General features: G+C 40.6%; 2 protein-coding genes and 1 long non-coding RNA gene across 25 annotated transcripts in view; 2 read left to right on the top strand and 1 right to left on the bottom strand.

Annotated features, from left to right (window-relative positions):
• The window catches only part of LOC309648180 (uncharacterized protein), a 57,940-nt gene extending 49,594 nt beyond the window's left edge, over positions 1-8,346 (top strand). For 20 of the 22 annotated variants that reach the window (XM_082436547.1, XM_082436544.1, XM_082436543.1 and 17 more), the window contains 2 exons: positions 453-547; positions 1,196-2,994. The gene's annotated coding sequence lies outside the window, so the exon portion shown is untranslated. Of the gene's footprint in view, positions 1-452; positions 548-1,195; positions 2,995-8,316 lie in introns of those variants that run through there. The other 2 variants (XM_082436546.1, XM_082436541.1) reach the window with 2 other exon arrangements.
• The window catches only part of LOC309648109 (uncharacterized protein), an 81,595-nt gene that overhangs the window by 11,285 nt on the left and 42,549 nt on the right, over positions 1-27,761 (bottom strand). For both annotated transcript variants that reach the window (XM_082436243.1, XM_082436244.1), the window contains exon 5: positions 11,897-12,110. The gene's annotated coding sequence lies outside the window, so the exon portion shown is untranslated. The remainder of the gene's footprint in view (positions 1-11,896; positions 12,111-27,761) is intronic.
• LOC309648352 lies at positions 9,624-23,881 on the top strand. Its single transcript, XR_014256627.1, has 2 exons — positions 9,624-9,814; positions 13,722-23,881. It is a non-coding gene; the product is annotated as an uncharacterized lncRNA (long non-coding RNA).

Below are 27,761 nucleotides of genomic sequence, written 5' to 3'. Positions count from 1 at the left end.
TTCCTGTTTTTCCCCTAGAAGTTGCGATTTCCTTCCTATAGCTAGACCATGGGCACTCCCTCACATACGTCCTCTGGGTGCCAGGTCTTGGCTGGGTATGCTCCCTATGCTTCCCGACTTCTGTTGCCCCAAAATTGCCAGGAAGGACTTGAAGGTCAAGAGTCTTATGGTCAGCCCAGTGGATACTACCCTGCCCGGCCTCTTTCTGTGTGGATGGCTCTGTCTACACTCATGATGCCTTTTTGCTCCAGATTATGTCCCTTTTCTTTAATTGACATTCCCTTGGGCCTAACTCTATCATGAATTACAGTTATGGTCACTGCTTGTGGGGCCCACTGGATTGTTCCTTTAAGATGTTCATTTTGTATTTACTCTCTTCTGGGTGGGCTACCCTGGGCCATTGCTTTCCTATTCGCTTGCCCTGTCTTTCCTGTGTGACTTGTATCTTCTAGATCCTCTGTGGTTGCTGAACTGTAGCAGGGGAAAGATGAGTGCCTGATTGAGAGGTCCTGACTAGCCGCAGCAAAAGAGGCATGGACAGGCCCTGGTGAGTGGGAGCCTGGGCAGGATGTAACTTCAAGGATGGGTTCAAATAACACCAGAAACCTGTCCTATGCCCACTGCTGTTTGGTGCCCAGGCTATAGGCCATACCTTATTTCTCTTTTCCTCCCCATTCTGGACTCTACATAGTTGTCACTTCTATTCTGGTCTGTGACCCAGGGCTGCCCACCCCACTCATCAGTGCTCTCTACTGCTCCCTCTGTGGTGCTCTCATCTGTCGGACAATGCTAATGTGTCATGAAACATAAACATGTCCTTAAATAGTTTTTGAATACCAGTTACTCATTTTAAATCACATTTTCTGGGCCTAGACATAACGTTTCTGGATAGTACTCACCTGTCACCAATAGTCAAGGCCCTTCTAAAAGTCATTTGCAAGGTGTGAGTTGGAGAGCTTGCCTGCCTCTTCTCCCTGAGCTACACCCCATCCTGTGTCTTTGTTGTAAGGCCTTCCCCATTCTGTGACCCACAGAGTCCAGTACTGCACAGCAGCTCTTTCTTTAACCTAATCCCAAAGCTGTTGTCCTGCCAGCAACCCTGTGGACTCAATCCTGGGTATGCTAGATACACATTTGTGATGTGTATCTCCCACTGAAGTCAGCATGCTGTTCAGCAGCATTTTTCTGCTTTCAGGTTGTTGGCATGGAGTGGAGAATGAAGAGGCACCTTCTGAACAGAGTGTTTCTGTAGCAGTGTCACATGTTCATACTTTCAAGGCAGATTCATCGAACCATATGGCTCACCCTTGTGACTTATGTGGCCCAATCTTGAAAGATATTTTGCACCTGGATGAACACCAAGAAACACACCATGGACTGAAACCTTACACATGTGGGGCATGTGGGAGACAATTCTGGTTCAGTGCAAACTTTGACCAGCACCAGAAGCTGTACAATGTAGAGAAACTATTAAGAGGAGACAAAGGCAGGGCCTCATTTGTGAAGAACTGTAGGGCTTGTGAAGAACCTCACCTGTCAGAGAAGCCCTTTGCATGTGAGGAGGAGCAGAAGAACTTCCAGACTAGTTTGGGGAGTCACCAGCAAAAGGCCACCCACAGCAAGAGGAAAACAAGGAGCACTGAGAGCAGGGAGGCCTATCACATTGGACAAATGCATTACAAGTGCAATGAATGTGGGAAAGCTTTCAGTCGCAAAGATACACTTGTCCAGCACCAGAGAATCCATACTGGAGAAAAGCCTTACGAGTGCAGTGAATGTGGGAAAGCGTTCAGCCGCAAAGCCACACTTGTCCAGCACCAGAGAATCCACACAGGAGAAAGGCCTTATGAGTGCAGTGAATGTGGAAAAGCCTTTAGCCGCAAGGACAACCTTACTCAGCACAAAAGAATTCACACTGGAGAAATGCCTTATAAATGTGGCGAATGTGGCAAATACTTCAGCCATCACTCCAACCTAATTGTACACCAGAGAGTTCACAATGGAGCAAGGCCTTATAAGTGCCACGATTGTGGGAAAGTCTTCAGACACAAATCCACACTTGTTCAGCATGAGAGTATCCACACTGGAGAAAATCCTTATGTTTGCAGTGAATGTGGGAAATCCTTTGGCCACAAATACACCCTCATTAAACACCAGAGAATTCATACTGAGGCAAGGCCTTTTGAGTGCACTGAATGTGGGAAATTCTTTAGTCGAAGCTCTGACTTTATTGCACACCAGAGAGTTCACACAGGTGAAAGGCCTTTTGTGTGCAGCAAATGTGGGAAAGATTTCATCAGAACCTCCCACCTTGTTCGGCACCAAAAAGTTCACACTGGAGAAAGGCCATATGAATGCAATGAATGTGGAAAATCGTATAGCTTAAGCTCCCATCTCATTAGGCACCAGAAAGTTCACACTGCCAGAAGGCTTTAGGAGTGCTTCCAACACAACAGAACTCATGGCGAGGAACTCTGTGACTGCCTTTAGAGAGGGAGACATCAATCGTGTCGAACCACATAGATCTGGACATTAATACTGTGGAGTATTTATGAATGCCAGGTGCAGGGAAAGCTTTCAGGGGTTATGTTGCACCTTCAGACCTGCTCAGGTTCCTTGCCAAATTTGTTAGTGTCAGTGCCTGTGGCTGAAACCATCTCAGCTCTACCAGCTTAATTACCCTAATATTCTTAAGGGAGGCAGAACTTCATACTCTCTTCAATCCCTGGAGGAAATTATAAGAAACCTGAATTAAATGGTGGTCCTCATTTGCTCCCTTCTGACCAGAAAAGGTGTGGACATGATCCACCTTTAGCCAAGAGGACCTGAGCTGTGTTCTGGTAGCAGAAAAGGTTTACTTTATTCATGGACATTGTTGGTCTCACGTGATACTTGTGATGAATTTTTCCAGCCTCCAAGTCACCCAGGCTGGATAACTACTTGCCTCATGTTGCTCTGGTTTGTGTGGTAATAAATACCTTATTATTTAAGCCACCTTTAATTTCGGAGGTTCTTTTTAGTGTCTGGAGTGGTTTAGAAACCGTTAGACTCTGCCAAACTGAAGAGGTAAACTGTTTGTGGTGGGCTCTCAACTGTGTGCCTCAAATGGAACAGCAGGTTGGCAGAGAACAGTTCTCAGTCCAATCTTGGTGTTAATTTTCATTGCTGACAAAAACTTGGGTGAGAATTCAGGGCTTTGTGGATTTTGTCCACAAAAATCTGATTTTGTCTGGATTTCAGAGTTATTAGAGGGTCCAGACATCACCTTGAGGAGGGTGGTATTGTAACAACTTACAACATGTTTGGGAGCAGCATGGCTTCAGTGTCTTGTTTTCACCATATATCCCACATTCCCTGGCACTGTTGAGGGGCAGCTGTTCCTCAGGACCTGCCAAGTGCCATATGCCCTGAAGGCCAGAAACTGGTACAGGAGTCACTGGCTGTAAGACTTACTGTGTCCAGGAAGGAAACAAAATTGATACAGAAACACTGGGTGTGAATAATTGGGATTGGAGAGACTGCTGCAAATGAGAATGGGTATGCCCATGCTAAAAACACATCCATAAACATTCAAGTCACTATTGCTGGATGAGATCATGTATGGAGATTGTCATGCTCTCTGGGGCTGTCTCATTCTTATGACCAGGGTCAGTGGCAGAGCAAAGAATGTAGTTTTCCTCAATTTCTATGCCTCCTTGGGCTCTTCAGCTGATGCCTTTGCTGCATGGGCAGGAACCCTGGGACTGAGAATAGAACTATAGTCAACATGCAGTATACTGCACACACTGTACAGTTTGGTAAGCCTTAATATATGTATACATATTTGAAATCATCTAGTCATGATATTGGAAACATCCATCACCCTTTCTCAGTGCCTTTCCTAATACTTTCCCTACCATCCGTAGACAACCATTGTTTGACTTTCAGTATAGATAAATTTGCCTTTTCTAGAATTATATTTAAGTGGAACCTTAAAAGTTTATTTTTGTCTGCTGTCTTGCAACATGATGATTTTGAGAATCATCCATAGCTCATTCTCTTTATTTCTGAGTAATGTTCTGTATGGATATACCACACCATATCAATTTATCTTAAATGATATTTGGAGTTTCCACCCCCCCCCCAGATTCTAAATATTAAAAATAAAGCTACTGCAAATATTCATGTGCAAGTATTTTTATGGACATTTAGCTGAGGAAATTTCTAAAAATTGTTGAAAGTTGTGGCCTCGTTTCTTCTTACTGATTATAGTAAAATGTGATAGGGAAAAGTAAATATAGGGAAGACGTGAAAAACAGAAAAGACCCAAGACTTGATGATTTGGGAAATTCTCAGCACTTTTTTTTTTAAGACATTTCTTTTTTTTTTTTTTTTTTTAATTTATTTTTGGCTGCCTTGGGTCTTCGTTGCTGCGCGTGGGCTTTCTCCAGTTCAGGCAAGTGGGGGCTACTCTTCATTGCAGTGTGCGGTCTTCTTACTGCAGTGGCTTCTCTTGTTGCGGAGCATGGGCTCTAGGCATGTGGGCTTCAGTATTTGTGGCACGTGGGCTTGAGTTGTGGCTCATGCGCTCTAAGCCCGTGTGCCACAACTACTGAGCCTGAGCTCTAGAGCCCGCAAGCCACAACTGCTGAGCCCATGTGCCACAACTACTGAAGCCTTCATGCCTAGAGCCCGTGCTCCACAAGAGAAGCCAGGACAATGAGAAATCCATGCACTGCAATGAAGAGTATACCCCGCTCACTCCAACTAGAGAAAGCCCGTGCACAACAATGAAGACCCAATGCAGCCATCCATAAATAAATAGATAAACAGATAAATAAATAAACCATGCCCTTTGATTTAAAAAAAAAATAAAAAATTTAAAAACCAAAGTAGGCAAAAGGAAAGAAAGAATAAAGAGCAGAAATTAATAAAATAGGTAATAGAAAATAGAGAAAAATCAGTGAACTCCAAAACTCTCCTTTGGATCAACAGAATTGATAGATCTCTAGGTAGATTGATCAGAAAAAAAGAAAAAAAATTACCAATATGAAGAATGAAAGATGGGATAGCACTAAAGACATTAAAAGGATTATATGTGATATTTTATTTATTTTGTTGCACCGGGTCTTAGTTGTGGCAGGCAGGCTCCTTAGTTGCAGCATGCAGACTCTTAGTTGCGGCATACATGTGGGATCTAGTTCCCTGACCAGGGATCAAACCCAGGCCCCCTACACTGGGGGCATGGAGTCTTAACCACTGCGCCACCAGGGAAGTCCTTATATGTGATATTTAAAACAATTTCCAACAACTCTACAAAAACCAGAAATTGACAAAAAATTTCTTGAAATACTCCAACTACTCAGGTGCACTGAAGAAGAAATGAGTAATCTGAAGTGCCCTCTATTATAGACATTGAATTGGTAGTTTAAAATTTTCTGGGCCTTCCCTGGTGGTGCAGTGGTTAAGAATCCGCCTGCCAATGCAGGGGACACGGGTTCGAGCCCTGGTCCAGGAAGATCCCACATGCCGCGGAGCAACTAAGCCCTTGTGCCACAGCTACTGAGCCCACGAGCTGCAACTACTGAAGCCCACGTGCCTAGAGCCCATGCTCTGCAACAAGAGAAGCCACTGCAATGAGAAGCCCGCACACGGCAACAAAGAGTAGCCCCCACTTGCCGCAACTAGAGAAAGCCTGCGCGCAGCAACAAAGACCCAACGCAGCCAAAAATCAATCAATCAAAAAAAAATTTTTTTTAAAATTTTTCCTACTATGATTTCATGCCAAGATGACTAGTGACCTCTTCTAGACATTTAAGGAAGAAATAATTCCAATTCCAGTCAAATTATTATTTTTGTAAGATGGGAGTCTTCTCAGCTAGTTTTACGAGATTAGCTTTAACTTGATACCAAAATCAGGCAGTACTGTTAATAGCAAACTGCAGACCAACACCCACATGTACATAGATGCAAAACATCCTTAACAAAATTTTAGGAAATTCAAAACCCTGTCATAATTTGGGATAGAGATGATCATCTTTCAGGTGATTAAAGGTGCAATATACTGTGAAAACATGGTAATACAATATCTGCATGTACCAAAACAGCTTCACATGGGAAAAGCACAAGGGATAGAACTTCCTGGAGAAAATTACCAATCTGGATCTGACCCTGTGGTTGATCAGATCTCGTTGATTTGAACCACTGATGCTCTGTTTTTTTCTTTTACAAATTGCATTGTAAATACTGTCTTTTCTATAAACAATAGTCTGCCTACTCCTTGGCCAAATATGCTCTTTGCTTCTTTCATGTCTCTTACTTTTGTGTGACAGTTTTTCAAGAGACTTTTCTGTACTCCCTGTTTTCCTATCCTGAACTCTTATTTCATTTCTGTGGGATCTCACCCTGTCTTATGACTGATATACCATCTAACAGTTCTCAAATGGATGTATTCAGCCAAGTTACTTCTCCCAAATTTCAGACTTGTACCTAATTCCTACTGGGCATTATCCTTAGATGTCTGGCAGGTACCTGAGACTGAATAGGTTCATAACCAAGCTCCTTCTTTTATTTTTCCAAATCTTGACTTTATTTTTTAATATAGAAAATACATTTTTGGAAGCCAACCCTAATTTTCCCCCTAACATAATTCTTTACCTGTTAAACAAAATAAAGTACTGGGACTTCCCTGGCGGTTCAGTGGTTAATACTTGGCCTTCCAATGCAGGGGGTGCAGGTTCAATCTCTGGTTGGGGAGTTAAGATCCCACATGCCTCGGGGCCAAAAAACCAAAACATGAAACAGAAGCATATTGTAACAAATTCAATAAAGACTTAAAAATAAAGTACTAATTCTGTATGCATCACATGTACCATACAAAAATGTAACCAAAGTTTCTATTTCCCTAAAAACCTACTCCAGGGGCTTTGCTGGCAGTCCAGTGGTTAAGACTCTGCAATTCCACTGCCGAGGGCAGTGGTTTAATCCCTGGCCAGGGAACTACGATCCTGCAAGTCTCGTGGTGTGGGCAAAAATAATAATAATAATAAAAAATTTAAAAAATAATAAAAACCTACTCCAACTTCAACCTCCCCTATTTCTTTCAAGAGCACCTCATATTCCAGTTGCCCAGGAAAATATTCTCAGACTCATCCTCGAAGTCTCTGTTTCTCTCCTCACGTCTATCACATAGGAGTCCCGTTGCCTTCACCTTCCAAAGTTACCAGGGTTTGACTACTTTTCATCACCCACCCTGCTCCCTCCGAGTCAGAACCACCATCATCTCACACTCAGAATCTTCTACATGGTTTCTGTGCTTCCACCTAGCCCCTTCCACAGCATTTTTAAAAATTTATTAATTTATTATTTTATTTTTGGCTGTGTTGGGTCTTCGTTGTTGCACAAGGGCTTTCTCTAGTTGTGTGGAGTGGGGGCTACTCTTCATTGTGGTGCACGGGCTTCTCATTGTGGTGGCTTCTCTTGTTGCGGAGCATGGGCTCTAGGCACATAGGCTTCAGTAGTTGTGGCACGTGGGCTCAGGAGTTGTGGCTCATGGGCTCTAGAGCACAGGCTCAGTAGTTGTGGCGCATGGAATTAGCTGCTCCATGGCATGTGGGATTTTCCCGGACCAGGGATCGAACCCTTGTCCCCTGCATTGGCAGGCGTATTCTTGACCACTGAACTACCAGGGAAGTTCCCTGCACCCTGATTTTTATTGCAATTCAAGTACATTTTGATGATAACTCCATAGCAGTGTGTAGATAATTTCCAGATTCATTTGTTACAGCTGCAAAGTTTTACAGTCTGTGTATATGGCAGAGTATGTTTACTGGTACCCTACTTTTACATTGTTTTCAGAACTGTGCTTTTACATAAAGTACTTCAATAAAAAAAAAAACCCTTTGCTTTCATAAAGACATTCTCAGGTTTTTTTGTTTTAAATTTTATTTATTTATTGGCTGCACCAGGTCTTCGTTGCTGTGCACGGGCTTTCTCTCTAGTTGCGGTGAGCAGGGGCTACTCTTCGTTGTGGTGCGTGGGCTTCTCACTGTGATGGCTTCTCTTGTTGTGGAGTACAGGCTCTAAGTGCGCGGGCTTCAGTAATTGTGGCTCACAGGCTCTAGAGCACAGGCTGAGTAGTTGTGGTGCACCGGCTTAGTTGCTCCACGGCATGCGGGATCTTCCCGGACCAGGGATCGAACCCGTGTCCCCTGCATTGGCAGGCGGATTCTTAACCACTGTGTCACCAGGGAAGCCCTCAGTTTGTTTTTAATGTCAGGTTAAGCATTGAACACTTCTGGGAATAAGATTTAATATAGTCTTTCTTTTCTTTTTCAGATTCTTCTGACTACAATTAAACATTATCCCTCAGGTACTGATGTGATGGTTTCTACTAACCTAGACTGGGTGATTATCTTCCTCACTCAGATGAAAGTTGGGATCCTGGGAAACGCCTCACTTCTTTGTTTTTATACTTTCACTTTGATCACTGGACGAAGTCTCAGACCCACAGACCAAATCCTTAACCAACTTGTCCTAGCCAACTGCTTAGTTCTTTTCTCCAAAGGGATCCCTCAGGAAATGGCAGCGTTTGGACTGAAATATTTTCTGGTCGTTGCTGGATATAAACTTGTCTTCTATTTTCATAGAGTAGCCAGAGGGGTTTCCCTCAGCACTACCTGCCTCCTTGGTGGCTTCTTGAGGGGAAGGGGAAGCTGGGACGAAGTGAGAGTAGCATCGACATATATACACTACCAAATGTAAAACAGATAGCTAGTGGGAAGCAGCAGCATAGCACAGGGAGATCAGCTCGGTACTTTGCGATGACCGAGAGGGGTGGGATAGGGAGGATGGGAGGGAGGCTCAAGAGGGAGGGGATATGGGGGTATATGTATGCATATGGCTGATTCACTTTGTTGTACAACAGAAACTAACACAACATTGTAAAGCAATTATACTCCAATAAAGATATATTTAAAAAAAAAAAAAACAACAACTTTGTCCCAGTAGCTCTAAGTGGATGGAGCTCAAAATTAGAATCCCAAAGTACAATGGCTTCTGCTGTTCCTCTTGCTGGATCCTAATCTCCTAGTAAATATGCATGTTGCTATAAAGGTGCATGGCCCAAGCAACACCAAAAATATAAGTTTGGAAAGAGTATATGAATACTGTTCTGGGCCCACTCCAGACAAACTTACAAGCTTACTGCTGGCAAGCATAATATTTTTCATTGACTGTATTTTTGTGTCTCATAGTCTGGGCTAGTGGCTCCATGGTCCTTGTCCTGCACAGACACAAGCAGCGAGTCCAACACATTCACAGCAACAGCCTCTCCCCGAGAGGCAAAGGTCTCTCCCCGAGACCTTCCCACGAGGCCAGAGCCACACGCACCATCCTGATCTTGGTGAGCTCCTTTGTTTTACTTTATTCTCTTTCCTCCATTTTGACTTTCTGTGTAGTCCTAAGTGTGAATCCAGCCCTATGGCTGGTGAACACATCTGCGTTCGTGGCTTTTATGTTTCCCAACTCTCAGCCCCTTCGTTCTCATCACCCATGACACGCGTGTCTCTAAGTTACGCTTTGCAGCTTTGCAAAGATTGCTTTTTTCTTCATGGGGTGTAATAAATCTGTCCTCTACAGGGCACTAAATTACCCATTTCCTTCTTTATTCACATGCAAATGTCTACCAAGTGCCAGTTCTCTGAGGTAGCACCGCGCAGCTTGTGGGATCTTAGTTCCCCAACCAGGGGTCGAACCCATGCCCCCGGGAGTGGAAGCACAGTCCTAACCACTGGACCGGCAGGGAAGTCCCATCTCCGAGGCAGTTTTGATTAAGGTAATGTATTAAAAAGTGTATTAAAAAAAAACAACAAAAAACCCAGAAACTGCCCTATTAGATTTAGCCAAATTGGGACCTATATGTAAATAGTTATACAAAGACCGTGAACCTAGTTTTACCACGTCCTTCAGGAATGGCTGAGGATATTTAGAAATAGTATAAGACTTCCCTGGTGGCACAGTGGATAAGAATGCCTGCCAATGCAGGGGACACAGGTTTGAGCCCTGTTCTGGGAAGATCCCACGTGCCGCAGAGCAACTAAGCCTGTGCGCCACAACTACTGAGACTGCGCTCTAGAGCCTGTGAGCCACAACTACTGAAGCCCATGTGCCTAGAGCCCATGCTCCGCAACAAGAGAAGCCACTGTAATGAGAAGTCCGCATACCGCAACAAAAAATAGCCCCCCCACGCCACCGCCGCAACTAGAGAAAGCCTGCATGCAGCAACGAAGACCCAACGCAGCCTAAATAAATAAATAAATAAAAAAAAACAGAAATAGTATCCCTGATCGGGGAACTAACATCCCACATGCCCACACAGTGCGGGCCTCCCCTGCCAAAAAGAAAAAAGAAAAAAAGAATTTCAATTTAAGATTTTATTTTATGTAAGATACTCAGGGATTTTATGGCACTAATTTTTTTTTTTTTTGGTTTTTCTATATTACCACTGGAATTATATTTCATTTCTTTTTTTTTTTTTTAAGTTTCTTTACTCAGTTTTATTCTCCTGTGAATGTATAGGGGAGTCTTCCAAAGACTTCATGGGATAGTCACAATTAACTGTGTGAGGCTGGAATTCCTCTATGTATTTCAAACAAAACATCCTATTGTATCAGATTGAATGCAGAGGCAATATATTTCATTTCTTGAGAATGTATATACACACACATGTGTATACAATTGTGCACCAAATTTTTCCACTATAAAGCTTGCTCACACTATTTTGGGTTTACCTTTCCCATTTTTTTAATAGAAATTCATATATTCCCTAATATTCTTTTTTTTTAAATGGAAGTATTGTTGATTTACAGTGTCGTGTTAGTTTCAGGTGTGCAGCAAAGTGATTCAGTTACACATACATATTAATATGTATCTTTTTTTTATTCCTTTTTCTTATAGGTTATTACAAAATATTGAGTATAGTTTCCTGTGCTATACAGTAGGTCCTGGTTGTTTATCCCTAATATTCTTTTTGCCTGTGAATACACAGTAGACAAAGAAGAATCCTTAATTCTCCCATTACTTCAATTCTCACAGGACTTAGGTTTGGGAAAGGGGTGAGTACTTTTCATGTCAAACCAATCCAAATGCTTTCCAGTTAGTAAACCAAGGTTGCCAGCTGACATTTGCAGACTGCAAACATTGGGTCACTTTCTATTCCAATTCATAACTATAAAATGAAAATTGTGGTCTAGGGCTTGATCCCGCTCTGATTAATATCAGTTTACATGGGAACATGACGCACCCCTAGAGGAAACAATTCCTACCCTACCTTGATGGGATCCCCTCCCAAGCGGAACCACCTCAAAGTAACAGTAAATACTGACTTTGCTCAGACCCCTTCTTACTCAGTCCTTGCTACTCCTTGCTTCTATTTATCCTTTCCTTGTTCATTTTACATTTTCCAGCAGCAACAAGATCTGCTCAAAAGAGAGATCTAAAAAAACTCTCAGATGGGGACTTCCCTGGTGGTCTGTGGGTTAGATTCCTGGTCAGTGAGCTAGGATCCCACATGCCTTGGGGCCAAAAAACCAAAACAGAAGCAATATTGTAACAAATTCAGTAAAGACTTTAAAAATGGTCCACATCAAAAAAAAAAAAAAAAAAAGGGACTTCCCTGGTGGCACAGTGGGTACGACTCTGCACTCCCAATGCAGGGGGCCCAGTTTCAATCCCTGGTCAGGGAACTAGATCCCCCATGCACGCCACAACTATGAGTGTGCATGCCACAACTAAGGAGCCCACCTGCCACAATGAAGATACGGTGCAACCAAATAAATAAATTTAAAAAAAAAACAAAAAAAAACCCAAACCTCTCAGATGTAGTTCCTGTCAATTTGGAAAATCACACAAAACTTACCTGGTATTTGGAGATTAGTGGGGTGCCCTATAGTTTGCTCTTTTTCATCCTTTTAGATTCCAAGACACAGTACCAGGTTTTCAGGGTGTAATCAAAGCTCTTCCTCATGGTATAGGGGTCACAACTCTCAGAATCACTTTCTTGAGAATCCTCAGTAAGGTAAGGCACTGCAGGAGACGCTGCTGTTACACATGCTGCGATGACCCTGTATAGACTGTGAAGCAAAACGGAAATTTGATTAAGCCTGACAAATAATATTTAAAACTAATTAACTTAAATTTACGTTTAATTACGTATGGAATGGACAACAGTAAAATGCATGAACTCTTTCTCCCCTGCATTAAAGAAAGATTCAGATTTGCACAACTGTCCATAATATACAACATGCTTTTCACTGGGCACAAAGGGAGACCAACAAACTTGATTCTTCATCAAGTTGCTTCAGCCAGACCTTTAGTTATTTTCTCAAAAAGGATCCCTCACACAATGGCAGCTTTTGGATTGAAATACTTCCTGTAAAGGCTTCTATTTTCTCAGAGCGGCGGGAGGGGATGTCCCTCGGCCCTATCTGCCTCTTAAGTGGCTTCCAGAGACACAAGAGAGGCCCCAATCCTCTATTTTTTAGGACATCATTTAATGGTTTTTCCTGATAGCGTTCCCTGTAGTGTATAATTCTCCGGCATATAGTCGAAAATTTCCTGTATTATACCTTTCTATAAATGCAATCATATCTTATGGAATCTGTTTGGTCTAACTTCTTTCACACAATAAATCTCTGTAAGACTCATCCACGTCACTGCATGTTCTCTGTCTTACTCATTTTCACTGCTGTAAAGAATTCTATTGTCATAAATTATCTAGCCATTCTCCCGCTGCTGAGCCTTTGGGTTGCTTCCAGTTTGGGACAGGTACAACAATGATACTATACACGTTTTTGTCTATGTATTATAATGCATATAAGCAAATATTTTTCTAGGATAGAAGTTCTCAAAACTTTTGGTCTCAGAACACTTTTTACACCCTTAAATGTAATTCAGAAATTCAAAGAGCTTTATGTTCATATGAATTATATCCATTGAGGGTTTTTCCATTTAAAGATAAATCCCTCTGTAATCCATATGCGATCCATCTGCAATTGATTTTTTCCCCTATTTTATTGTGAAGGTTTCAAATAAACAGCAAAATAGTATACACTTCATAAGGGACAGCTGTAAACTTAGCACCTGGATATGATCCTCTATCCACCCATAAATCCATCTTATTTTTTTATACATTCAAAGTAAATTACACACATCTGTACACTTCCCCTAAATAATTCAGCATGCTAATCACGGAGTTCAATATTTGTTTACAGTTTATTTATTTATTTATTTTGGCTTTGCTGTGCGGCTTGCAGGATCTTAGTTCCCCGACCAGGGATCGAACCCAGGCCCCCAGTAGCGGAAGCCCAGAGTCTTAACCACTGGACCGCCAGGGAATTCCTAACAGTCCATCCTTTTGATATAAAATATAGATACAGTGAAATGCTCTAATTGTAAATGGATATTTACCGAGTTATATAGAACATTACCATCACCCAGGGAGTCCTCTCATGCTCCTTCCCAGTCAGCCCTCACCCCCAGTCCTAAAGAAAACAACGGTTTGAATTTATTTTTCCATCAAAGATTAGGTTACTTATTACAGAACTCTATATAAATGGAATTATTTGTTATGTACTCTTGTTGGTAAGGCTCCTTTCTCTCAGCACAGTTTTGAAATCCATCAATATCAATGTAGATCATGGGTCCATCTCTGTCTCTCTCTTTTTTTTAAACATTTTATTTAGTTATTTGACCGCACCATGCCACTTGTGGGATCTTAGCTCCCCAACCAGGGACTGAACCTGGACCCTCGGCAGGGAAAGTGTGGAGTCCTAACAACTGGACTGCCAGGGAACTCCTGGGTTCATCTCTTTTCACTGCCAAGTAACAATATGTTATTTGGATACATCACATTTGCTTCTCCATCATCCTGTATGTGTATGTGTGTATATCCACATATATGTACATATACACACGCACATATATATGATTTTTATTTTTAAATTTTAAAATAATTGTAGGTTCATATGAAATTGCAAAAACAAACAAACAAACAATGTACAGGGATGTCCCATGTACCTTTGTGCAGTTTTCTGCAATGGCAACAGTTTGTAAAAATGTACTAAAATATCAAGGATGTTGCAACCATCCACAGGGTTTTTTCAGATTACACCAGTTTTATATGTATTTGTGTATATGTGTATGTGTACGTGTGTATAGTTCTATGCAATACCACCAAATTCAAGATGTAGAACTTTCCTGTCACCACAAGTTTCCTTTGTGCTACCATTATAGCCTCACCTTACCTATTCCCCCCGCCGCCGCCCCTACATTCCCAGTCCCAAGCCACCACTAATCTGTTTTCCACCTCTATAATTTGGTTGTGTTACACATGTTATACAAATGGAATTTTATAGTTTGTGACCTTTTAAGCTTGGGTTTTAAATTCAGTGTAATGGACTTATGATCCGTGCCAAGTCATTGCATGTATCAACAGTCATCCCATGTTACTGCTGTGTAGTATTCCATGCTATGGCTATATCATTATTCATTTAACTATTCTCTTGTTGAAGGATAACTGAGTTATTTCCAGTTTGGGACTATCACAAATAAAGCTGCCATTTGTACAGTGTGCAGATTTTGTGTTATTATGTTTTCACTTCTCTGGGACAAATACTCAGGAATGCAATTGCTGTGTCATAGGGGCAGTGCATTTTTAGTATTGTAAAAAACTTCCAAACTCTTTCCACAGTGGCTGCATCATTTTATATTCTCACCAGAAAGGTATAAACCTTTCACTTTCTCATGTTCACCAGCATTAGGCGTCATCACTATTTTTTCTCATTTTAGCCATTCTGATATATGTATCTGATCCTGGTTTTAATTTGCATTCCCTAATGCCTAATAATATTGAATATCATTTTATGTGCTTATTTGCCATCTGTTTCTCTTCTTCAGGTTCTGTCTTTTGTTTATTTTCCTGTTGGACAGCTGTTAAATTTTAAGAGCTCTTTATATATTCTAAGAACAAGGCTCTTGTTGAGTATTTTGTTTGCAAATATTTTCTCCTACTCTGTAGCTTGCCTTTTCACCCTCTTCACAGTTCTTCAGTAGAGAAAAAGTTTTTAAATTTGAAGAAGTTTAACTTTTTTTCCCATAGATTGTACTTCAGCTGCCATGTCTAAGATCTCTTTGCTTAGCTGTAGGTGAGAAAGATTTTTTTATTTAAATTTTTAAATTATTATTATTATTATTATTTTTTAGAAATTTAAATGTTTTCTTTTAAATTTCTTTAAATTGTTTTACAATTTAGATCCAAACCTGTGATTTATTTTGAGTTAATTTTTGTATATTGTTTGAGGCTTAGGTTGAGGTGGGTTGTTTTTTTTTTTTTCCCTATGAACGTCCAATTGCTCCAGCTACATTTGAATTGTTGTGTAGGATGTCATTCCTCCATTTAATTGATTATGCAACTGTTAAAAATCAGTTGGGGGCTTCCCTGGTGGTGCAGTGGTTGAGAATCCGCCTGCCAAAGCAGGGGACACAGGTTCAAGCCCTGGTCCGGGAAGATCCCACATGCCATGGAGCAACTAAGCCCATGCACCACAACTACTGAGCCTGCGCTCTACAGCCTGTGAGCCACAACTACTGATCCCATGTGCCACAACTACTGAAGCCCACATGCCTAGAGCCCGTGCTCTGCAACAAGAGAAGCCACCACAATGAGAAGCCCACACACCGCAACAAAGAGGAGCCCCTGCTCAACACAACTAGAGAAAGCCCACATGCAGCAACGAAGACTCAATGCAGCCAAAAATAAAATTAATTAATTAATTTTAAAAAATCAGTTGGAATCCATATGAAAAATTAACTGAAATCCCTATGAAATTCATCTAAATTGATTTTTTTACATAAAGGCTGCTGTTTGAATAAATGATGCACCATTCACACACTATCTTTCTCTACAGGCATAATTTGAATGAAGGTCCTCCTTACCATGCCCATGCATGCTGTTACCTTCAGGATATATTCTTTTTTTTTTCTTTTTTTCTTTTTTGGCCATGCAACATGCAGGATCTTAGTTCCCTGACCAGAGATTAAACCTGTGACCCCTGCAGTGGAGGCACAGAGTCACTGGACCGCTGGAGAAATCCCCAGGGTATATTCTTAAGTGAAAAAAGGGAGGTGAGTTATGTCCACAAAAATTCAATTAACTATCAAGTTAAGAAGAAAAAAAAGGGAATTTTATTCAAGCCAAACTGAAGGTTATAAGCTGGGAAGCAGATTCTCAGAAAGCTCTGAGAACTGTTCTGCCTGTTAGAAGTTGAAGGCACAGTCATATACATTTTTGAGAGAAAGGATTGTACATCAAAATGACATATTTATATTTTACATAAAGTCCACCAAGGATACAAAGTCCAGGTAAGCACATACAAAGCAAACAGCAAGTCACCATGACCCCCTGCAGAGCTGGGAATGAACACCATTTTAAGAAGTTACACTGCTAAGTGCAGAAGAAAGGAAAAAATTGATCTTTACGATTGAGCAGTCACTTCCACCTTGAGGAGCTCTGGTTAATGTGTAATGCAGATGCACACTGCACATTAGGGAGGGAGGGAGGAGGCTCAAAAAAACACAAAGAATTTTATGTGTAATTTTTCTTGTCCAATCTTAAAGTATAAATATTACTTCTGGGACTTCCCTGGTGGCGCAGTGGTAAAGAATCTGCCTGCCAATGCAGGGGACACGGGTTCAAGCCCTGGTCCAGGAAGATCCCACATGCCGCAGGGCAACTAAGCCCGTGTGCCACAGCTACTGAGCCTGTGCTCTAGAGCCCTAGAGCCACAACTACTGAGCCCGTGTGCCACAACTACTGAAGCCCGTGTGCCTAGAGCCCGTGCTCTGCAACAAGAGAAGCCACTGCAGTGAGAAGCCCGCACACTGCAACAAAGAGCAGCCCCTGCTCACCGCAACTAGAGAAAGCCCGCGCGCAGCAACGAAGACCCAATGCAGCCAAAAATAAATAAATAAAATAAATAAATTTATTAAAAAAAAAAATTTTACTTCCTCAGGTAGAGAGTGTATAGTATTCTACAATTATTCTTATGATTGGGAAGGAATAAGAATATAAATAAATGTAAATAAACACACATGCACATATATACAACTGCATTTTTAGGTACTTACATATTTTAATATTTTAAAATATTTAAGAATTAACTAGAATCTTAAAAGAGTGATGGGGCAAAGACAAAACAGTATGGAGGAACAGTAATAGAATCTAGACATATGCAAATTTACCTGAGTTATAGTTTTGAATTTTGGACAAAAATACATATTTTATATATAATTATCAAAAAATATATCAAAATGAAATTAGAACAATCAAATTCAATGACAAAATTATGATAAAACATATAAAACTGACCATGTAATAAATCTGTAGTTTATCCATACAAAATTGTAATATTTCAAGTATATTTTAAAAAAATAAATTTTGATTGTATATTTCTACTGAAGTATATGCATTGAAAATACCTATAAAGATCTTAACATTTTATGTGTAATTTTATTTTTCATAAAATATTGATATTAATATTTTGGTATTAATAAGTAAGTACAGTACACAGTGGAAACTGGGGCATTGATCAAAAGGGAAAAAAAGAAATTGAAAAGAATTTAAGTAATCACTGTGTAACTTTAAATTTGTTTGGAAGAATAAATATTAACTTGATCTGTATTTGATTTAAGCCATGTATATTTATTTTACCTCTTTCCATTAAACACATCTACATATGATGGTCCTCTCTGGAGTAATTACCATCCCAATTACTCAGGTTGTGTTATTCAAATGCAATTTCTCACTAAAAGAATATAGTGTCTTTTTAAAAGTTGCCAATTCCAGATCTCAAGCAGGAAATGTTCAAGATAGAACATTATTCAAACCAGGACACAAGGAAACTATCAGAGGACTGGGGTCACTTGAGGATGAGGATGCCACAAGATTCAACTTGAATAGAATCCCATTCCCCAATAAGCATAAAAAAAAGCACCTGAACAAGATTTAAACACAGCAAGTATTTTAATATCCACATTCTCCTAATTGATAGAAAGCTACATTGTTTAAGGAATTGACTAGTTATTCTGGAATATGAAAAATAAAAGGAAAATAGGAATCATTTCTCCTGCTTTTCCAGTACAGACTACTTCAGGGTAACCAAATAGAGAATGAGGAAAAGGTCTTCTTTCCAGAATTCTAAGTGAAAATTCACAACTAGAAATAGGATATCAACATTTTGCTTCCTCTAATATAATAATAGACCTACAGAATGATCATCAGTAACAACTGAAACCAGCAGACAACAAGCTGGTGGGAAACTGGTGTTGGGGAAGCACATGGACTGATCAATCGTCGCATCAAAGAAAGAGCTATGTACAATATGTCATAATGGCACCCAGTTGTAGGCAATGAGAAAGACACTGCACCACCTCTGAAGTATCATTGACAAAAAGCCGAATCTGATTTATATTATCCTCTAGAGCTAATTCTGCATTTATTGGAAATTTGAGAGAATGCGTTAGGCAACATCAAAAGGCAGTAGTTAAGGAATTCCCTCGTGGTCCAATGGTTAAGACTTGGGCTTTCACTGCCATGGACCTGGGTTGATCCCTGGTTGGGAAATTAAGATCCCACAAACTGGGCTGTGTGCCCACCTCCCCCCCAAAAAAAGTTGCAATTGGGTAGTATACTGGTGTAAATGATCCTAAACAAATGACCCATTTTCTTCTTCAAAAAAGAAAAAAAAAAAAAAAAAGTAAGAAAGAGAGACAGAAATTAAAAGAGGCCTAAAAGACAAAACAGGTAAATGCAATGTAGCTAACAATGCTGAGATCCTGATTCAAATGATCTAAACCTTTAAAAAATGTTTCTTTTGATAAAATTGAGGAAGTGTGAACCCTGACAGTGCAATTTGAAATTGCAGTCTGAAATGCAAGAAACTGAAATCTCCTATTCCTGAGGGCTCTATACTTGTCAGCCCTGCAGAGGAAAGAGCAGGGAGTGACCGAGGTGAGATCCCTCTCTTCAAAAGTTCACAGCCAGTAAGTAATGTGAGACATTCCTCTGCTCTGTCCACTCAGAGGTGATCATAGTTAATTTCATTTCAAACACAGAACAACACTACCGCGTGAAGAAATTTAAATACAAGTGAATAGTGTAACTGGCACTCTCCTTGCCCCATCAGACACAACTAACCCCTGTTAAAATGTTCATGTTTACATCCTGTCTTTCGCATAATGTGCTTTACTATGGCAAATGAGCAAATTGTAGGAGCACCTCCATAAAAAGTTTTATGTATGTTCAGCAGCAGCTCTCAAATCTTCATATTGTCTCTGTCCTCCCACTGAGAATTCCAAGGAGGCAAGTCTAAGCCTTAAGGCTCATTTCATTTCCGTACATAATGTAATCTTACAAGGGAAGATGGGAATGTAGTTAATATGGGCAGACATAGGCCCACAAAACAGGGGCGAATACATTCAAGCGGAAAACTTGTAGTTTCCAGGCAACCGCACATCTGGGTTCCGGTATCCGCAGGCCCCACCCAACTCCATCTTTTTAAAAAATATTTGTTTATTTTTATTTTTGGCTGCATTGGGTCTTCGTTGCTGCCTGCGGGCTTTCTCTAGTTGCGGCGAGTGGAGACTACTCTTCATGGCGGTGCACGGGCTTCTCATTCTGGTGGCTTCTCTTGTTCCTGAGCATGGGCTCTAGGCACATGGGCTTTAGTAGTTGCAGCATGTGGGCTCAGTAGTTGTGGCTGGTGGGCTCTAGAGTGCAGGCTCAGTAGCTGTGGAGCACAGGCTTAGTTGCTCCGTGGCATGTGGGATCTTCTCGGACCAGGGCTCGAACCTGTGTTCCCTGCATTGGCAGGTGGATTCTTAACCACTGAACCACCAGGGAAGTCCCCCACCTTCTCATTTTAAATGGGCATTAATATGTGTTTATGGATTCAAAGCCTAGTAATTAGAATCCCATGTTGGAAACAAACATACAACTAAAAGAGGATGTTTAAATAAATAATGCACCATTCACACAACAGAATATCAACATTTGTAAAACTGAATGAAGAACCTCTCTAGAGGTGTATGAAGTTATCTCTGGAAGAGAAGAGGAGATGGGGAAGAGAATGCATAGTATGCTACAATTTTCTTAGGGTTCTGAATGAATATGAATACACACATGTATATGTATTAAATTGCTTTAAAAATCCATATTAGAATGAACCCCAAACCCATATAAGATGAATGACATAGAGATGCATAAACAATACAAGCTTGGAGGTTTAGAAATGAAAACTAGATGTATATGGGTTGATCATGTGTTATAGTTTTTACTTTTAATAAGAACTAAAAGTTCACTTCACTTAAAATGTAATTTAAAAAGTCCTAAAATTCAAAGGCAAATTTATGATAAAACATATAAGGCTCATTATGTAATAGGTATGTGGCCTATCCACAGAACATAGTAAGACTTTAAGTAACTTAGAAAAGATGTTTGGGGGGGACTTCCCTGGTGGTGCAGTGGTTAAGAATCCTCCTGCCAATGCAGGGGACACGGGTTTGAGCCCTGGTCCGGGAAGATCCCACATGCCACAGAGCAACTAAGCCCGTGCACCACAACTACTGAGCCTGCGCTCTAGAGCCCGTGAGCCACAACTACTGAGTCCGTGTGCTACAACTACTGAAGCCCGGGTGCCTAGAGCCTGTGCTCTGCAACAAGAGAAGACCCCGCTCAAAGCAATTAGAGAAAGCCCATGTGCAACAATGAAGACCCAACGCAGCCATACATACATACATACATACATAAATTAAAATAGAATAAAATAAAAAATAATATCTATATACCAAGCTAAAGCAGGCCCTGCTGCATGAGGCACTCAAAGAGGAAGTAGCAACATACCCTACACCACAGACGGTAAGTTGCCAAAACCTCCAGTAATGACTCTACCTCTTGTTCAGTGGGGACCAGAGGATGAACATTAGTGCTCTCAAAATAAGGAAGACAATGGTCTTCCTTTACCAATGGAGCAAGCACAGGGTGTAAGGAATTCATACAATGCAGTCTATCCCCACTATTCACTCACTCCGATTTCCACGTGGGGAATAGACTACAGTGTCGAATAAGCAGAGTGCATGTAATTCTCCTACTGGTACCACATGCTCTGGATAAACATTTCCCTAACGTTCATATTTTTACTGACTTCTAGTCAGTGGATAGTGAACTAACTATTTGGTTGAGACTTTGGCAAAATTAGGTCAGGAAAATACAAGGCGAAATGGGGTGGGAGAAATCACCACAGTGGCTCCCCCTCTGCCAATCCTGGTGCAACACATGTCAGCTCACACCGAACGAGGCATGCAGGAGGCACAATACAAGGCCAAAGCTGGCAAACTAAATAAACCACCAAAGCAGGTAAGCCTCTTGGTAGAGGGGAGCCACAGAACTTTAGGACAAACTACCATGTTTCTTCTATCTATGAGCACATGTGAGATCAGAGCAATGGGGCATTATGGGGATTATGGAAATAGACTGTTAATACAGGAATTGATCCACAGAGCATGATTTACATAAAGCCATTAGAGACTGTGTAACATCCCAGGAAACTAGACACTAGGCCTACTATATGGGAGCATAAATTCAGAGTGGACAGGACACCAAATGCCACAAAAAAACTTCATGGGTACTCTTCCTACAGCACAAGGAGCCCTTAAACATGCCTTAACAATTGGAGATTCCTATTCTGGTTTCCTCCTGGCCTACCCATGCAAGGTACTAATCTCTGATAATATTACTGAGGAGATAACAAAACAGCTTTTATACCCTTTGAGAACTTCCATGAGTTATACAGTTAGATATAGGCTCCCACGTCACCACAAGGCAAACACAACACTGGCCATTAAAAAAGCATTGCTGAAAGCTTTTCCTCTAAGAGCAGGAACAAGACAAGAATGCCTACTCTCACAACTTTTATTCAACATAGTACTGAGAGTCCCAGCCAGTGCAGGTAGGCAAGACAAAGAAATAAAGGTATCAAAATGGTAAAGGAAGAAGTAAAACTGTCACTATTTGCAGACGACATATTATATACATAGACAACCCTAAAGACTAAACACCAAAAAGCCTATTGGAACTAATAAACAAGTTTAGTAAAGTTGCAGTATACAAAATCAATATGCAAAAAACAGTTGCATTTCTATACACTATCAGAAAGAGAAAATTTAATCTAACAATCCTATTTACAATTGCATAAAAAAGAATAAAATATATAAAGAACTCATATAACTCAACTATTTAAAAAAAGTCAAACAATCCAATTAAAAGATGGACAGAGGATCTGAATAGACATTTTTACAAAGAAGACATAAAAATGGCCAAGAGGAACATGAAAAGATACTCAACACCACTGATCATCAGGAAAATGCAAATCAAAGCCACAATGATTTATCACCTCACACCTCTTAGAATGCCCATTATCAATAAAACAAATAAGCGTTGGTGAGAGTGTGGAGAAAGGGAACACTTGTGCACTGTTGGTGGGAATGTAAATTGGAAAACAGTATGGAGTTCCGCCAAAAAATTAATAGAATTACCATATGATCTAGCAATTCCATTTCTGGGTATTTATTTGGAAAAAAAAAGTGAAAAAAGATATATGCACCTCCATGTTCAGTACAGCATTACTTACGGTAGCCAAGACATGGAAAAAGTCTAAGTGTCCACTGGTGGATGAATGGATAAAGAAAATGTGATACAGGGGACTTACTTGGTGGTCCAGTGGTTAAGACTCCACGCTTCCAATGCAGGGATGCAGGTTTAATCCCTGGTCAGGGAAGTAAGATCCCACATACCGTGGGGCAACTAAGCCCATGCACGGCAAAGCCCGAGAACTCTAGAGCCCCTGCACCACAACTAGAGAGAAGCTGGTGGGCCACAAAGAAGATCCCGCGTGCCGCAACTAAGACCCAATGCAGCCAAATAAACAAATAATAAATGTTTTTTTTTTAAAATGTGATACATACACAAACACAGACACACAGACACGTACACAACAGAATATTATTCAGCCATCAAAAAAGAAAGAAATCTTGCCATTTCGGGCAACACAAATGGACCTTGAGAGTATTATGATAAGTGAAATAAGTCAGATAGAGAAAGAAAAACATCATATAATCTCACTTATATGCAGAATCTAAAGAAATAAAAACATCAAAAATAAGAACCAAACTCATAGATACAGAGAATAGATCAGTGGTTGCCACTGGCAGGAGGTGGAGGGTGGGTAAAATGGATCAAAAGGTACAAATTTCCACTTATAAATAAGTCATGGGGATATAACGTACAGCATGGTTACTGTAGTTAATAATACTGTATTGAGGGCTTCCCTGGTGGTGCAGTGGTTGAGAATCTGCCTGCCAATGCAGGGGACACGGGTTCGAGCCCTGGTCTGGGAAGATCCCACATGATGCGGAGCAACTGGGCCCGTGAGCCACAACTACTGAGCCTGCGCGTCTGGAGCCTGTGCTCCGCAACAAGAGAGGCTGCGACAGTGAGAGGCCCGTGCACTGTGATGAAGAGTGGCCCCTGCTCGCCGCAACTAGAGAAAGCCCTCGCACAGAAACGAAGACCCAACACAGCCAAAAATAAATAAATAAATTTATTTTTAAAAAACAAAACAAAACAAAACAAAAACTTTATTAAAAAAATACTGTATTGAATATTTGAAAGTTTCTAAGAGAATTTTGAAAAGTTATCACAGAAAAAGAATTTTCTAACTATGTATGGTGACAGATGTTAACTAGACTTTGTGTGGTGATCATTTTGAAATAAACATATACAAATATCAAATCATTATGTTACACCTGAAACTAATACACTTCTATATGTCTATTACACCTCAATAAAAAAATACTCCTGTGTTCTTCAGTTACCCTATCATTGTACAGCAGCTGGTATCACAGAATGATATAATGGGCATTTAAAACAGGGCTGCTGAGAGAACTTGGAAGACCATCCCCCAGTTGGTCAAGAATACTGTCCATAATTGTCACTACATTAAATCCAGACACCTATCACATAATTATACTATATTTAAATGCATGGGAAATGAGGAGACCACCAATTGAGCCATGGGGACCTTTGCTGATGCACACATCCACGCCATAAAATGCAGTTTCCAGTTTTCCCAGACATGAGAGCCCTGATATTGCTACCCCCAGCAAGGGAACATCCACCTCGTACTTTCACGTTTCCCTCATAGAGAGTCCAGAGCCCAGTCGCTTCTCCCTGGATCCCAGTGAGGACCTTAAGTGCACCACTAGCTCTGGGACCATCCTCAGCCTGTGTTCACTTATCATCCAGTGCAAGCCAAAAACACCCCACCACTACTCTCTGAAGAGGCAACCTAATCTGCCAACCATGTACTTTGCTCCACTAAAGGCATTGTGGAACAACCTGGATCTGATTTCAACATCAAGAAGTGGAACTAATCACTCCCAGAACAAGTGACACCATTTGGGTGATACCCAAGGGAAAACAAATGCCCTACTACTGGCCTCTGGATGACCCCCTACTTTAATCCTTACTCTGTTGCTATACCCCTTCCTTATCCGAGAAATTCCAACCCTGTGTGGACTACACATCCACTGGTGGACTAACCGATCCATGGTAAGCTACACTCTCTTCATACACACCACAGGGAACCACACAAGCGTCAGATTAGGATCAATGGGAACCATGTTGTTGGCTATTTGGCTTGATCACTACCACCAACCACAATGATAGATATCAACACTGAGGCCAGTACACTTCCTATCTCTATTGCCACTAATAACTCCTCTTCTACCAAAGTCAGCCTCCATGATACTGCCTATAGGCCACACATGTCTCCATACTACCATGGGTGAAATCTTGTTTCAAATGAGATTAAACACAATATTACCAACCAATTCCATCAAACAAGTAAAGATTCAGTACCTATGGGATCTCATTTAAAGACTGCCCAGACAGGGACTTCCCTGGCAGTCTGGTGGTTGGGACTCCACGCTTTCACTGCCATGGCCTGGGTTTGATCCCTGGTCAGGGAACTAGTATCCTCAAGCTGCATAGTGCAACCAAAAAAAAGAAAAAAAGAAAAAAAAGGTCCATACAGCAACGTGAATGGACCTAGAGATTATCATATATATTTTTTTAATGTGGACCATTTTTAAAGTCTTTATTAGCTTTCTTACAATATTCCTTCTGTTTTATGTTTTAGTTTTTTGGCCGTGAGGCATGTGGGATCTTAGGTCCCCAACCAGGGATCAAACCCGCACCCCCTGCATTGGAAGGTGCAGTCTTAACCACCAGAAAAACAATGATCATACCATATCACTTATATGTGGAATCTAAAAAAAAAAAAAAAAAAAAAAGATACAAATGAACTTATTTATAAAACAGACTCACAGACATAGAAAACAAACCTATGGTTACCAAAGGGGACAGTGGGGGTGGGGGGAGAGGGATAAATTAGGAGTTTGGGATTAACATATTCACACCACTACATATAAAACAGATAAACAAGAACTTACTGTACAGTACAGGAACTATATTCAATACCTTGTAAAAGCCTATAATGTAAAAGAATCTGAAAAAGAATACACACAACACACACATACACATATATAACTGAATCACTTTGCTGTATACCAGAACCTAACACAACATTGTAAATTAACTACACTCCAATTTTTTTTAATTGTTAAAAAAATTTTTTAAAATAAAGAATGCCCAGACATAATGTGCATCTAATATCATAATCAAGATGCCCATGTCTGTGCAAGCAAATCAAGATTAAATTCACACAGAACCAGTACCAGAAAACACTTTGGGATTATGACATAAAATAACAACTCTTGCTTATCAATGAAATAATAAATGTCAAATACTGAGAAGAATGTACACCTTTACAAATATTGGCATCCTTCCCTATCAATTATAACAATCTACTATCACTTCTGGTAAACCTCACTGAAGGCAAAAACCCGATCAAATGGTCAGTGCATATTGCTATAGCTTTCATCTTTAACCACTAAACAGAATTTACAGGGAATAGGATATATGCAACATATCACCTGGGGGATTATATTTGAAAATATTTTTAAGTTTCTGTAGATGTTATTGAAGTTATGAAAGATGCCTTATATTTTAGAAATGCACTATGGAGAGGCAATCACATGATGTCTAGGATTAAAAATAAGGGACTTCCCTGGTAGTCCAGTGATTAGGACTCTGCGCTTCCACTGCAGGGGGCATGGGTTCAATCTCTGGGCAGGGAACTAAGATCCCACATGCCCCTCGGTGTGGCCAAAACAAAAACAAAAAAACAAAAACAAAAAACCAACAACAAAAAATGAAATAATCACTCTGCATGGAGACAGATGAAAAATGAACGAATGAACTAATGAAATAATCATTAGTAAAAAATAAAGGTGTTTCCCCTGTGGCACAGTGGTTAAGAATCCGCCTGCCAATGCAGGGGACATGGGTTTGAGCCCTGGTCCAGGAAGATCCCACATGCTGCAGAGCAACTAAGCCCGTGTGCCACAACTACTGAGCCTGAGCACCACAACTACTGAAGCCCGTGCACCTAGAGCCCATGCTCCACAACAAGAGAAGCCAACGCAATGAGAAGCCCATGAACCACAATGAAGAGTAGCCCCCGCTCGCTGCAACTAGATCCAATGCAGCCAAAAATAAAATAAATAAAATAAATAAATAAAGTTTAAAAAAGAGATAAAGATATAATAAATAAAGATGGAGTATTGGGGGAAGGATTAACAAGACTTCATAATTTTTTTCCACTTTTTGTATTTATTTGAAAATAGTCATTAAAAATGGTAGAATGTCCTTTTATCATCATTTTATGTTAATAAAGATGAATTTTTAAAGGCAGGAGGAAATTTTTGGTTTCAGAGTGTAAGTATGTATCAAATAACAAATGTACACCTTAAATATGTGCAGTTTATATGTTAAGTCAATTACACTTCCACTAAATTGTTTTAAAAACAAATATTCAAGGGACTTCCCTGGTGGCGCAGTGGTTAAGAATCCGCCTGCCAATGCATGGGGTACAGGTTCGAGCCCTGGTCCAGGAAGATCCCACATACCACGGAGCAACTAAGCCTGCGGGCCACAACTACTGAGCCTGTGCTCTAGAGCCCACAAGCCACAACTACTGAAGCCCGTGCTCTGCAACAAGAGAGGCCACCACAATGAGAAGCCTGCACACGGCAACAAAGAGTAACCCCCACTCTCCACAACTAGAGAAAACCCATGCACAGCAACGAAGATGCAACACAGTGAAAAATAAAATAAATAAATAAAGTTTTAAAAAAGTATAATGGTGGGCTACTGGCAACTTTACCCAACTCCATGTTCAGTGATGTCACACTGGCAGTTTGAAATTGGTCATGGTGGGAGTATTTACACCAGGGCAATTGGCAAACACTACAAACCAAGATTTAATGTACTGTATTATTTAATGTCTTAAGTCAGGAACATGATGGAGAATATGTGAATCATACAGATTTACCTTAAAAGTGGGACTTCCCTGGTGGTCCAGTGGCTAAGACTTCGTACTCCCAATGCAGGGGGCCTGGGTTCGATCCCTGGTTAGGGAACTAGATCACACATGCCAGAACTAAGAGTTCGCATGCCGCAACAAAGATCCTGCATGGAGCAATGAACA

Source organism: Balaenoptera physalus (assembly GCF_965194825.1).
Source record: "Balaenoptera physalus genome assembly, chromosome: 19".
NCBI classification, from domain to species: domain Eukaryota; kingdom Metazoa; phylum Chordata; class Mammalia; order Artiodactyla; family Balaenopteridae; genus Balaenoptera; species Balaenoptera physalus.
This window is presented reverse-complemented; position numbering and strand designations above follow the sequence as displayed.